The sequence below is a fragment of the Taeniopygia guttata genome, chromosome 11 (assembly GCF_048771995.1).
Source record: "Taeniopygia guttata chromosome 11, bTaeGut7.mat, whole genome shotgun sequence".
Classification (NCBI taxonomy): Eukaryota; Metazoa; Chordata; class Aves; order Passeriformes; family Estrildidae; genus Taeniopygia; species Taeniopygia guttata.
In genome coordinates this window covers 20,224,679-20,239,186 of record NC_133036.1, presented here as the reverse complement: position 1 = coordinate 20,239,186, position 14,508 = coordinate 20,224,679, and the positions used below count along the sequence as shown (strand labels likewise).

General features: G+C 44.3%; 1 long non-coding RNA gene across 1 annotated transcript; it reads right to left on the bottom strand.

The window, feature by feature from the left end:
- Positions 1-5,084: 5,084 nt before the first annotated feature.
- Positions 5,085-13,967, bottom strand: LOC140684866 (uncharacterized). The gene is made up of 3 exons (XR_012057767.1): positions 13,521-13,967; positions 9,476-9,587; positions 5,085-8,808 (listed from the first exon to the last, which is right to left on the bottom strand). It is a non-coding gene; the product is annotated as an uncharacterized lncRNA (long non-coding RNA).
- Between the last annotated feature and the right edge of the window lie 541 nt (positions 13,968-14,508).

The window sequence follows — 14,508 nt, the reverse complement described above, 5'->3', positions numbered from 1 at the left end:
CTGCCCCACTGCTGCAGCGCTGCCCCACTGCTGCAGCGCTGCCCCACTGCTGCACAGCTGTCCCACTGCTGCAGAGCTGCCCCACTGCTGCAGCGCTGCCCCACTGCTGCAATGCTGCCCCACTGCTGCAGCGCTGCCCCACTGCTGCGGGGCTGTCCCACTGCTGCAATGCTGCCCCACTGCTGCACAGCTGCCCCACTGCTGCAGCGCTACCCCACTGCTGCAGTGCTGCCCCACTGCTGCAGCACCGCCCCACTGCTGCAGCACTGCCCCATTGCTGCAGTGCTGCCCCACTGCTGCAGCACCGCCCCACTGCTGCAGCACTGCCCCACTGCTGCAGTGCTGCCCCACTGCTGCAGCACCGCCCCACTGCTGCAGAGCTGCCCAACCTGCTGCAGCGCTGCCCCACTGCTGCAGAGCTGCCCCACTGCTGCAGAGCTGCCCCACTGCTGCAGGGCTGCCCCACTGCTGCAGCTCCGCCCCACTGCTGCAGCACTGCCCCACCTGCTGCACAGCTGCCCCGCTGCTGCAGCACTGCCCCACTGCTACAGAGCTGCCCCACTGCTGCAGAGCTGCCCCACTGCTGCAGCGCTGTCCAACCTGCTGCAGCGCTGCCCCACTGCTGCAGAGCTGCCCCCAGCACGCCCCAGCTCTGGGAGCAGGGCAGGAGGGCAGGAAGATGGAGCAGGGCAGGCAAAGGCCTGGGAGGGGAGGGACTCACATTATTCACAGCTAAAAGTACAATTCCAACGTGACCACTGGAACCTCTGGGTGGAAATGCAAATTAGATCAATTCCCGGAGATTTCTGATGAGTTAACTCAGCTGCCACAACACTGTCACTTGCCTACAAGAATTAACAATCATTTTGGAAGGTACTTCTAAATAAAAGACTCATCTTGGGAAAATGGAAGCCAAGAAACATTTAACTCATTCACTGTTGAGAGACCAAGGCACACAGGGGGGCTCTGAGGAAGTTGAATGTGTAATTGAATTTCAGCAAATCAATTATGATTAAATCAGGATGAATTTTTAAAGAGGAAATTAAAACAAAAAAAGGCACTACCAAAAAAGTCTCCTGGGATGAATGCCACCTTTCTAGTTTCCAGCCAGACAGTTATGTTTTAAAATATTTTGCTCAGAATTCAAACATCTGCTTTACTCTGTGTTTGTTTTGCAGGTTTTGTGGCAGAGGAGCTGGCAAGGGATGAGTCCTGCTGTTTAAAATGCTGTGCTGCCTCTATCTTCTCTGTTTTCAATTTATTACCTTATTTAACTGATTGTGAAAGATATTTTTTAAATTGCTAGGTCTCACTGCACTGCCAAATAAAATGAAGGATGTGCTTAAGTACTTAATGGCATGGAAGGAACTGTCATTCTTCTATTTTCTTTTTGTTTACTGGAGACTTGCACTGGGGTCAGTTCACTGCTTTAAAAAAAAAAAACCAAAACAAAAAACCAGTCAATTTTGCTAATTCAATTAAGGAGCTGAAAGCACACAATAAAGCAAAACATCATCCACAAAATCCATTACTTTTCTCTTTTCGTGGCAGTAGCACTCCAAGGTGAAAGAACACAAAGGGTTCCATTCTTTATGGGACCACTGCATTCCAGGGAAAAGCCTTCCAGGCTGGCTGGGACTCCAGGAGAAAACAAGGGCAGGGACTGGAGGTTCCTTCCATTGACCTCTAACTACTGACACAGGACAGGGAGAAGTCACAGCAAATCTAAACCAGGGGGGTTTATCTGCTGGTAGCAAAGCAAGGTGCTGCTAAACCTTTCCTAGGATTAATAAAGGCCCTGCTGCTCAGCTGGAGAAGAGCAGATCCTTCTCTGAGGAGCCAAGAGCTTCTGAGCATGGAGTTGTGCTGCTCTCAGAAGTGATGCTCTGCATTGATTCTGCCAACATCGCCCCTAATCCTGACATTTTCCAACATTTTCAATTTTGTAAAATAAAAAGAGTTTAAAATTTTTAGCTGTGACCTTGACATAATGAACTGATGGATCACGGCAAGGAAACTGAGCATATTTGTTCCAATCTTGGCTTCTGCTGCTATCAAAACTGCAGATTAAATTATTGGTTTTTATCAGAGAAACTATAGCTGGAAAATGGATGTTCTTCCTGCAGTGGGGGGGAAGTAATACAAATATTCCATCTTATACTGAGATAGAAATCCCAATTACATTTTAATTCAGGAACAGTTTTCAGAAAAAAAACACACTTAGACACAAACAATTGGATACTTCTTTTTTTCAGCTTGCCCAATTTAACTACCTGCCCATAATCTAAAGGAATGTGAATATCCAATCTAAAATCCAGAGATTTTGCTTTCGTGACATGTAAAAAGTAAGATGTTTTGCTGACCCCTGGAAAGGCAAGAGCTTGATATGTTTAACTCTTAGCATTTCTCTCCTACTAAGAGTTTGAAATAAAATATTGAACAATTAAAATATGTACATTACTGATGGTCTGCTCTGTGTGATTTGGGGGCCAGTCAATCCAAAAGGCAAAGCAGTTTCTCTTCTTGCCTTAATCCCTCTCTTCCTATCAAACACACATCATAAGAAGAGCAATGAAACAAAAACTTGAGATGAAATCACAGGTGTGACACAGACACTCTTGTTTCGGCCTTCCATGAGTTAAAACAAATGTCATTGTTTGTGTTGTAAGATCAGCTGTGATCAACTCCTCTAACAGCATCACTTCATACCAAAAAATCAAATGACTCTTGGATAAGTCTCTTTGTACACTCCCAACAGCAAAAGGCATAAGAATTGAGAATGGGGGAAAAGGAATCTTAATTTACTTAAGCAAAACAGCTGGTTTGTCATAATATTGCTTCATATTTCTTTTTTCTGTCTTCCCTCCCTCGTTCTTCTTTGAGGATCACCTCAGAAAGGCTTTGTGCAGTGAAATTTAAATCTTTATTGTTTTTACCCTGTCTGATGCAGCCTTCAGGCATCAGAGTGAGGAGAGCAGCCACGGCAGCACCCAGGCAGGGCAGAGACACCCCAGTCACCCAGCTCAGACAGTGACTGCCAAAAGCCTTGGCAGGGATGTGGCTGCATTCATAGCTCACCTTTAAAAGCCCTTCCCAAGTCACCCTGCCCCTGAATAGCTCTTTCCAGTGGGTTTCTGCAAGAAAGAAAAAGGGAATACCAAAGGGAAAAAAAGAACTGAATGATGGTGGTTAAAGTGGGGAAGGGCAGGAGCTGAGCAACTGCAGGTGAGGAAAAAGGAGGGAGCACGGAGTGAAAGGTGGGAAGGAGCCAGGAGAAGTGGAGGTTAGCAGAGGTGGGGGACGGGTGAGGATGTACCTGAAAATCTCCGAATCATGGAATGGTTTGGGTTAGAAGGGACCTTAAAGCCCCTCCAGTTCCACCCCTGCCATGGCAGGGACACCTCCCACTGTCCCAGGGTGTCCCAATGTCCAGCCTGACCCTGGGCACTGCCAGGGATCCAGGGGCAGCCACAGCTGCTCTGGGCACCTGTGCCAGGGCCTGCCCACCCTGCCAGGGAACAATTCCTAATTCCCAACATCCCATCCATCCCTGCCCTCTGGCACTGGGAGCCATTCCCTGTGTCCTGTCCCTCCAGCCCTTGTCAATTGTCTCTCTCCATCTTTCCTGCAGCTCCTTCAGGCCCTGCAAGGCCACCCTGAGCTCACCCCAAAGCTTCTCCTGTGCAGGTGAATACTGAGGCAGTTAAAAATATTTATAGCTTCACTTCAGACATTTCAAATTCTTCCATGGGTTTCTTCCATACCAAAAATCTGATTAAATCCTGGCTCGATAAACACAGTCCTTCTCTCTTTTGTTCTGTGTAAGACTACTGATCTTCAAACCATGTTGGAAGGGTCGATGCTTACAGGTCCTGCACACACAGACAGCGATGCCTGTGACTGCCCCAGCTGGGGCCAGGCCTGCTCTGTCCATCCCTGTCCCCTGGCCCTGGGGCAGGTGACAGCAGTGCCCTTCCTTCAGCACAAACGCCAGCACACGGAGCTGGAGGGTGCCACAGGGGCTGAACTGATCAAAGAGGGCTCATCAGGAACCCTCTCCAGAGATGTGTTCCCAAAAATGACCAAAACCTTCTGCCAACTAATCAGGGCTGGGCTTATCTGCAAGTTCCTCTCATGGAGAAATCTTGTAGAATTGAAACGCTGAACCAAGACAAGGAGCTCAGAGCCATCTGTCCACTCTGCTGCCTCTTCAGACAGGCCCAAGGACAAGTTTGCAGGAGGCTGACAGTGCTGGTTTCAGTGTTGCTTATCTCCAGCATGATCCATATTGGCAGGTTCAGCTTCAATCTACTGCTTTGTCTTCCAAAGAGGGACAAGCACTTTAAATAAATCTTCTCCTTCTGCACTCAGTGCTAGCAGTTAATTTTCTCTAAATTCAGTGAAGCATCTATCCTGATTTAACAGACATCTGGGAGAGACAGGAGCAACAACACTGGTCGTGAAAGCTTCAGGCCAGCTCCAGAGCACCTCGTAGCAAATGTCCTGGGTCAGTAGTTCAAGCTACACTCAGAACAAAGATAGATTTTTCCATGTTGCAGCCCAGCTTCTTTTTGTCTTAGTCAAATCTTATTGGAGTCAAAGAAAATTACTTGGACTGGGCCTTTTGCTTGTCAAAGGCAGCTCCTTTCCCACATTTTACAAGCCTCATATTTCTTTCTGACTGCTCGATGGCAACCAGTGAAATCAGAGGAAGAGCATTCAAAACAGATCTCTCTACCTGCACCTCACCAACAGCCCGGAAGGGTAAACAGTTATTTAGAGTCATCACACTCCATTTGTGAGAACAAACCATCCAGTGCAGTGAAAATCCTTGAGAACTACTTCCCTTTTAAATATTTCCCAAGAAAAATACAACGCCCCACAAAGGCAAACGCGTGGCTACGTCAGGAGCACGAGGCAAAAACCACTTTGTGCTGTAAACAGCCACGTCAGTGGGAAAAGGCTGTCTGCTTATTTTTATTTTCCCTCTACAATTGCAACTGTCATGTAAACTCTTTAATAAAGAGATCAGAGCTAGTCACTAAAGTGCTAGTCAGAAATGCCAGGCACTGCAGAAATCAGCATTTTAATTTGAGTTTTGAAGAGAATGAAGCCTTAACATAGCTCTCAAGCTATTTAAATATGGGGGAAATTAGCTGAATGAATGAAAGAAAATAACACAGCTGGCAACTATTTAAAAAGAGCAGACTGACTTTTGTAAGTTCAAACAGGGCTGTTGAGAAATAACTTCTTATAAACTATGCAAAATCAGATGTTGTACAAATATACATCTCTATTTATTTCTCCAGATGAAGACTTTGACAATAATTAATCCTAATGAAAGTTTCTCCAAGAAAACTCAAAAATACTTAACTCTGAAAGAGCCTGCAAATATTTGGTTAAGATATATATATATATATGTGTGTGTGTGTGTGTGTAAATGTGTGTTTATATACACACAGTTGAAACTAATCTACTGCAAATTTTCTTTAGAAGCATCTCTTCTTTCTGTACATTATTTATCTTCACTGAATTATTCTGTAGCATCTGGGAAGACTAATTTAGGCAAAGAAAATTTCCAGCTAAAACCAACATCCAAGTTTTTTCCATTTTTTTGAACTCCAGGAACAGAACAGCTACTCAGAGATTACACACAGGCTGCTCCACCCTCTTCCTGGGCTGGCTCCCAGCAGCTGTCAAACATATGTCTCCAAGTTCTTGAGGAGTTTGTTTCGCCATCAGAATGTTACAAAATGTAAAGTTTTTTCCCTTTGCAGGCAGAGCCTGGAGTGGGACAGGAGCAGCAGGGGAACCTGAGCTCCTCAGCATCCTGCAGAGTGGCAGAAGTGTTCCTTGCACACAGGATCCCATCTTTGTCCTGCAGAATCCAGCTGATAGAAATGCTGTAGCTCATTTTTAAAGAGAGAGAGAGAATAAATACAAAGAAGGCATAAACTCAGGAGCTGTGCAAATAAAAAGCTTCCAGCCATTCAGGTGCTGATAAAACTGAAAGACCAATGGAAGTTGTGTATCTGTCCCCACTTCCCACTGCCTGTCCTGTCTCCCACCACTGCCAAGGGATAGCCCAGCCCTTCATTGTTCTATAATACACAGAATGGAGCTCTTTGCTTCATGTTTGCACAGTTTGTACAGGTCTGCTTATTTTATGTCAACCTCTTTTGCAAGCCAAATAATTTCTTTTCATAGCACACCCTGCAGGGCTTTGCTTGTGTTTTTTTGATTAAAAAACCTGCTTTTTTAATCTTGATGGGTTTGCAAAAGTGTTTCTTTTATTTTCCACTTACACCTTTGCAAGCACAGCCCCACAAAATCCTTCAGTGGTAAACAGCTCCCAGATGAGGAGGGAGGAGAAACCAGACTGCTGAGGTTGTCTCTGCTGCCATCCCAAGTCAGAAATGCAGCCCCAGTTCCTTTCCTGGCACACATCTGGCTGGTGCGTTGTCCAGGAGGCACAGCAGGACCACATTTGCTGCCTGTCAGGCAAGGAGTGCATTCTGCTGTGGCTGGGCCATGGCAACTCCCCTTTAAGATGGTTTTTCATCACTTCTTTAACCAAGCCGAGGTGCCATGACTGGGTCTGTCCTGCCTTCCACAACCAGGAGCTTTTGAAATGAAAGTGTTGCTGCTTTCATTCAAACCTGGGCACATTTTCCTTCCACCCCAGAAGATTTCTCCTTGCAGTGCCTTTGAAACCCATCCAGCAGGTGGAATGTTCCAGGGTACCACAGCTTTAAAAGCCCAGGTTCCTGTTTGAGGCTCTCATTCCTACAGGATTGAGTCTAATCATTTCCAGTACCACTGAACAACTTAAGGCACTGCAAAAACTTGATAAGACAATGTAATTGCCAGCTTTTATGTATATTCTTAAAATAGCTATGTTCCTTATAGAGGTTGTGTGGGATATAAGTGTTAGCAGGAACAATTAAAGAACTGAAACAATTTAAGTAGATTGGAGAATTATAGAGTGCAAAAATTGTAAAAAATGCCAAACAAATTCTCCTTATTCCTTGTCTCACATAAACAATAATTTCAGGTACTGGAACAAATTACTCAAAAACAGAAAATCACTATGAAAAATAAAGATAATATTTACCCATACTGCAGGAAAAATAGGTATAAAGACCCTTGTATCAGTTCAGGTAATTGAAGATGCTGGAATGAATGAATTTTCTCTCACACATTTCAGCTATTCAAGTCAGTGGAATAATACAGTCATTTCCTTATCCCAAATATTGGTGTTCAACACATCAGCAGGTAGAAGGTGCAGTCTTTATGGTAAGTTATTTCCATCCCTCACCCAAGACCAGACTCCTTCTGTTGTGTGGAAGCTCCAGTGTTCCCCTCTGTGCCCCGGTCCTGCCTGCAGCAGGCTGGACAGCACTTCATTGTTTTCAGTACATCTGATACAGCCTCAGACAATGGGCATGGTCACACTCTCTCCTCTGCTTTATTCCAGTAATTCCATCTCAGCAGCTCCCGAGCTTACTCAGAAACACGCTCTGGAAGTTGCTTCCCTTTCTCACCCAAAGCCAAAAACTTCAGCTCCCTTGAATACTAACACAACTGTGGAAACACAAATAGGATCACAGAAGAGTGCCTTCCCTCTAACCTTGACTGCTATCAATAAAGCATATTTTCTTCTCTCTATCACATTTTAATGTATGCTTTGCACCAACACTGTCAGCAGTAATATAGATTTACTCTTTTATTATGCATCATATTAAAAAGACAGCAAGGTTTTTGCAGGGCAACCAAAGGGTAAAATAAAAGGATTTGTAGGAAAGTGGTTTGGATGACACTAAATTAATCTTGCACTCCGATCAATCTGCAACTGAAAAGCTACTTGACTCCATCTGTCAGCAGAGGCAGACAGATATCTGATCAGCTCCATGGAAATCCTTTTATAAAATCAAGCTCTGATGAATGCTGTAACCTTACTTGAAGGAATGGCACTGTCTTGTACTCACATGCATGGTAATGGAGGTGAAATGTGAAGTCTGAATGTCTGATCAAGGCACGTCTCTGTTTCATAAAAGAAATTCCTCCATTAAGTATTTAAGCAAACAGCACTGTTCTATCAAAGGATGATATTTCTAAAATAATGATTTTGAAATTTCCCCATGACATAAAATGTCTACATTGCATAACCAGACAAATTCTGAATATCTGCTCAGTGCGATACGTCTGAATAATAAGAAAAAATAATCAAACTAGGAGGACATTTCTAACCAGTATTCTTGCAAATTTACTGCAATACAAATTCACACTGTTGTGATAATCAGCACAATATTTTATGCATTTAAGTGCAGCAAAATCAAAGGAAGTGGAATTACTTTATAATTCTGTGTTTGCCCACTTGAAAGTCCAGGTCAATGTTAAATTTTTAAAGGACATTTGATAATCAGATCCTTCATTACCTTGCTCCTCCAACGCTCCATTACAGAAAGCAATAGGGTAGCCAGATAGATTAAGGGTGTTAAACTCATTTCAATCACATGCAGCAGTTACAAAACGTCTGCTTCCTGAAAATCAAAGTGCAGCTGGGATGCCAAAACTGCAGTCAGAGCCATGGCTCTCCTCTGCCCACATTTGCTTTTACTCTCCAGTCCAGATGCTGGTGAAATCTGTTAAGGAGCATCATGAAGAGATGTTTATGAGGAGGCTCCAGGATGAGCAGAGGGATGGAGCAGCTCTGCTGGGAGGAAAGGCTGGGAGAGCTGGGATTGTTCACCTGGAGGGGAGAAGCTTTGGGGTGAGCTCAGGGTGGCCTTGCAGGGCCTGAAGGAGCTGCAGGAAAGATGGAGAGAGACAATTGACAAGGGCTGGAGGGACAGGACACAGGGAATGGCTCCCAGTGCCAGAGGGCAGGGCTGGATGGGATATTGGGAATTAGGAATTGTTCCCTGGCAGGGTGGGCAGCCCTGGCACAGGTGCCCAGAGCAGCTGTGGCTGCCCCTGGATCCCTGGCAGTGCCCAAGGCCAGGCTGGACAGTGGGGCTGGAGCAGCCTGGGACAGTGGGAGGTGTCCCTGCCATGGCAGGGGTGGCACTGGGTGATCTTCAAGGTCCTTCCCACCCCAAACTAGTCTGGGGCTCTGTGAAAAGCATCAGAGGAGCTGCAGGGCCCGTTGGAAGCCCAGATGGAGTTCCCAGCCCATGCTGTGCTCGGTGCCCTGCAGTGGCTGTGGCACTGAACCCTGAGCAGTTCTGTTGCTGTTTCTATTTCCAGCTGGCTCAGGGTGCTCCCTCCTGTAGCCAGGCTCCAAGGTGGGACAGTGCAACAATAGGAGCTGCTCCATTTCTCCCTTTGTGTAGTGACATTTAGGAGGGGAAATGTGGCCCTGAGCCCCACAGGAGGGTGTGGGGCTCCCAAGGCAGCGGCTCTGCCCCACTGCTCCGAGCTGGAGCTGCCCCTGCAGAGGGACAGAGCCTCAGCAGCACTGCTGGACACACACCTCCTCAACAAGGAGCTTGTTCCCCTACTCCAGTCCAGACGTGCCTAAATCCAGCCAAGCAGACATCCCCTTCACACCCGACAGTGCTGCTTTGGCTGGAAGCTGATCACAACTGCACACAAGCAGAAAGCAGGGGAGGGAAAAGCAGAAGGGGAAAAAAAAAAAAAAAAAAGGCATGGGGAGAGAGTTTAAATAGAGGCTGAGGACACTTTTTCCCCCACTAAGAACAAGGATTTATCATTCCACATTAAGCATATATGCTAAAACATACAACTCACGTGGGAATGAGACCTCACAGAGCTCAGGCCCGTTGGTGCAAAATGATCACTGACTCCAGGGCAAGGTTTTGCCTCAGTTATGTCCAACAATAATGTTAAAAGCCTGACAGGAATAATGTTTTGTCAGATGCCCATTTCCCTGTCTTATTCTATACTGGAAATGGGGTGAAGAGGGTATTCTAGGGAAATACCACCTTCATTCAATATCAGGAGGTCCTGGATGCTCTGAGACACACAAGAGCACAAGCACCTGCTGTGCTTTTCCTGAAGACTTCTCATTTGCCACATGAAAAAAGGAGACAGACAGAGGGAGGGGAGGTGTTGAGTCCAAGCGTGGGTAGCTGCATCACTGACATTTAGCAACAGTAGACTGAGTTTCAGTGCTGAAAGGGAGCCAGGAAGGCTGAGAAGAAAGTTTGCAGTATCTGAGAAATACTGCAAAGACAGAAACTAAAATAAAGAAGAGAAACACAGCAATTGCTATTTAAATGACAAGCAGATACTGAGGTTGGAGCTGGGTATCTGTGGGAACTTCTTCCATTCCCAGCAGATGAGTGCAAATCAAGGGCAGAGCCGAGTGCTCCATGCTTCTGTGGAAATTCATAGACCAGATTCCTGTTTATGTGCTGACTTGGGTCTAAGTGAGCCCATCTGGATTTATACCATCCAAGGGTGTACCCTTAGTCCATTATTACAGAGATAGAAGACATATGTCACAGTGTTCAAGGTAAGTCCACGTATAAAGTTATAATGAATAAATAAATCCAATTTCAGAGCAGTTTCTGATCTCAGAAGGGTATTTCAGCTGGGTGATGGTGATGGCAAACAATGATAGTGCAACAAATATGTCTGGGATTACAAAACAACAATTCTATGATTTAAGGGCCCCCATTCCAATCTGGAAATGTCTGTTCATGTCTCAGCAGGTGCTCTGGGAGACAATGGCACAGGAAAGGCCTCTCTGTCTGTGAACATGACACAAAATAAGGCTGTGTCTGCAGGAGCAGCTTCTCAGTTTCAGAACCAAAATTTCTGTTCCCAATGCAGAAGAGCTCTACTTACTACAAACAACCACCCTGTTGTACACCAGCAGCTGTTAAAAACCAACTGCCTTCATTGATAATTGAGGCACAATTTACAAAAGTCTGTAATGTGGGTACAGCCCAAAGTGATGGCACTTCCCTTGGTTTGACCTCGCTGACTTCCAGGGATCTTTGTTCACTGCGGGCTCTGCACCTGACACATCAGGAAAGTCCCTGAAAAATCTCAGAACAGAAAATCCTGACCAAATCTGAGATTTTTCCCAGCCACGTTTTCCTTGGATGTAATGAAGCTGCAAGATAAAAACTGGCAAGGGAAGAGAACATTGATTTCAAATCTAGCTGATGAGAAAACATAAACACATCTGATTGTGGACATTAAAGCAGTCACAGGGGGTTGCACTGAATAAAAAAAAAAAAAAAAAAAAGAGAGAGAGACAAAAAAACACAAATAAATTCTTGAATAATTTAGAGAAAAGCAGACATTATTGCCTACAGCTTATGGGTTCTCTCCTCCACCAAATAAATCCTGGGTGCTTTCTTGTTGAATTGTGGCCACTGCCACCAGAACTCTGCATTCATATTCTCACCAGAAAGGCAAAACTGCTCTAACAGAGAGCTTGCAGTGAGATAACTCTTATCTGCAAAAGAGAATGTCATTGTGGGCTCTAGCAAGAAAGGAGTAGATGCAAGAATGCTGAAGAAAGAACAGAAAACCATTGCAAGAAGATAAATTATTTACAAATAATTCCATCCAGGAGCACAGCTCCCTCCTCCCTCCCCCCTCCACCTCTTCTTTAAGTCACATTCTTTTAAGGCACATTCTTTGATTTCAGAAAAGAAACAAAGATGTGCTGAAAGAGAAATAATAGTCTCAAAACTACACAGTGCACTTAGTAAAAGGGGAAAGGAATATCAACAGTGTACAAATAACAGACTCATATCATCCGTATTTATTTGCATTAGTTATTCTTTTAAAAATGTACAATTGCTCTTTTATTATAAGCACTTAGCATTAATCCAAGCTGTATCTGGGGAGTCTGTTGTGTGTGTGCCAACTTTCACAGAAGTGAGACATGGTTATTAGGCTTTTAAGTGAAATATGTGAAAGTCAAAGGATGGTCAAAATCATTTGTGCATTGTAATTGAATGACTACTGGAAAAAAAAAAAAAGATATTTTTATCACATCTTAATAGGGCCTCTGGATTAAATACTAATTAACATGCCACCAAAGCTTGCTGTTAATCAGCTGCATGTCAGCATACATTCTGAGTGAGATTTAAATTATGAAATATGGTGGGATTATATATCCAGTCTTGCAAATCACCTCTTTACAAAAGTCACAGTAAACATTAATGTGCACTGGAGGTATCATTAGTGCCGTGGTTAGTCTCTCCATGGGTCTCTGGATTACAGGCTGCTCAGGCTATGGAGAGCATGCCTGGATCACCTCAGCAAAATGCAATTGCAAGTTTTACAGCTGACCTTTGGAGATCCAGGCTCCAACCACCAAGCCCATTAACAATTGTCTCATTAGGCTTACTGGTGATGTTCTCCACAGCTGGGACTAAATTGGGTGCTGAAAACTCTGAGAAATCCATCAGCAGTGCTTTGAGCAAGACTCAAGCTCTCAGAATAGTCCAGGAGAGACAGGAAGTTACAATCCTGTTGGGAGAGGCACGAGTTGAAGCTCATTCTTAGCTCTGTCTGAAAAATGTCCATCAGCTGAAGAGAGGCATTGAAGAACAATGTATGAGTGGGGGATGGAGCAATTACAGGGAATAATTGATGCAGTATCTGTAACAGTATCACAAATAGTCACTGTGGGTTTAGATTATACAAAGTAATAGAAAATCAATTCAGTGAATAAGCAAACCATTTTGTTGATGAATTATTGGGACAGCGAAAGAGAGAATTAGTTTTTAGGTTTCCTTATGTTTGAACAGTCTATTAGTATTTGACAAAAATTATAATTGAAGTGTCAGCTCCATCACATAATGTAAACTAAGGCAGGACACTGGATAAGGGGATAGAATTGGCAGAGTGTTACAAAGCCCTCCAGAGACTCAGTGTGTATCAAATATATCACATATAGCACAGGCACAGCCATTAAACAGGACTCCAACAAGAGAGACAAAGAGGGATTTCACAGAAAAAATCCACATCTGTCACAGCACAGAAGAAATGAAATAATTTTTGCCAAGACAGACAGATTCCAGTGGCCTCAAAATGTGCCTGAAATGTAAAGCAATATCATGGAAAAAACCTTGAGGGATGACTAAAAACCTTGAAGAAATCTTGGTGGCTTTTTTAGCACAATGAAAAGGGGAAAAATTACACATTAGTTCTTACTTATGATTTTGGTCTCTCAGATCTTAAGCTTGGCCATTACCTCATACCAACAACTGACCTTAGATATAGACTTAAGGCCTAGTATAGCCAATTAAAGGGGAAAGGGAAATGTCTTGAGAAGACAAAACCCTCCAAGCATCCTGGGAAGGAGCAACCTTCCCAAGCATCCACATATGCAAGACAGAGTTTTTATTCATCATTGGAACTGTTCATTGTAAAACTGCACCCAGATGGAGCAAAAATACCAGGTCTGGAGGAAAGCTTGGTGTGTGCAGTATCTTTTCCCATCCTTACCTAGCTCCTGTAATCTCTACCCAACCCACTGAGACCCAGCCACTCAGAATTTGTGTAGAGGTTCTGTGCAGCAGACTCACCTCATTCCTTCTCTTTTGACTCCACCATCCCCGCTCAGCAGAAAGAAGCAATTGTCCTTATAGGTGGGAGGGTGAGATTGTTACCAAGGAAACGGGCTCCATTTGACAGAGATTTGGAAACCCAGACCCAGCTGGAGATGGGAAATCTGAGTATCCTCCCCCAAAAAACATTTTAAAACTAGATGCAATCTGGCAGCAACTAAAACCCAGTTAACTCTTAACTCCCTTCCCTTTGTGAATCCATTTTTCATTTTCTTTATCTACTTTTTAATAACTTTCTTCTTTGGCTACATGGGTTTGAAGGAAATAGCAATGAATCCTCCTGAGAGACAACATCCAAAAGGGACACAGAGATATATTTTTGGATTTAGAACCATTACTCTCTCATATTCAGCTGAGGAAAGTCCCACCTGTGCCCCCAGCTACACACGTGGGAGTTCCACTTTAAATGAAATTCAATCAGCAGGACCAGGACCAGAAGTTCTCCTGGGGCTGGAGCTCAGCCTGCAGCCCAGCACAGTACAAATGTGCCATTGATTACTTGGAGAGGGGCTGTAACAATGATTAAAAGCCCCAGGATAGATCCTGAGCTGGTGTAAATCCACTGCAGCCCCATTGATTTACTCCAAGCCAGAGGAGATCTAATCGAATTTACACAGACTGAGGATGTGAGGCCATCACTTCTGAGGAAGTGGGGAGTGGAAAATGATACTGCACAGAGGAGATACATCAGTGCAATGTAAATAAAATAGCAAAACAAGAATAGGGAGGAAGTGCTGGAGGTGAAAAGTCCAGGAGTAATGGCTGCAAGCTAGACAGGAGAAGATCCACTGCACAGAGTTAAGATGCATTTTAAAGGATGGACTTAGAAGAGAATTTTTTTTCCAAAGGAGTGGCTCGGATTTTTTCTAGACAGGTTTTGCATTTTGTTTATGAGCTTTACTGGCAGGAAGAGAATTTTAAGAGGGTGAACTCTCAGCAGCTGGAG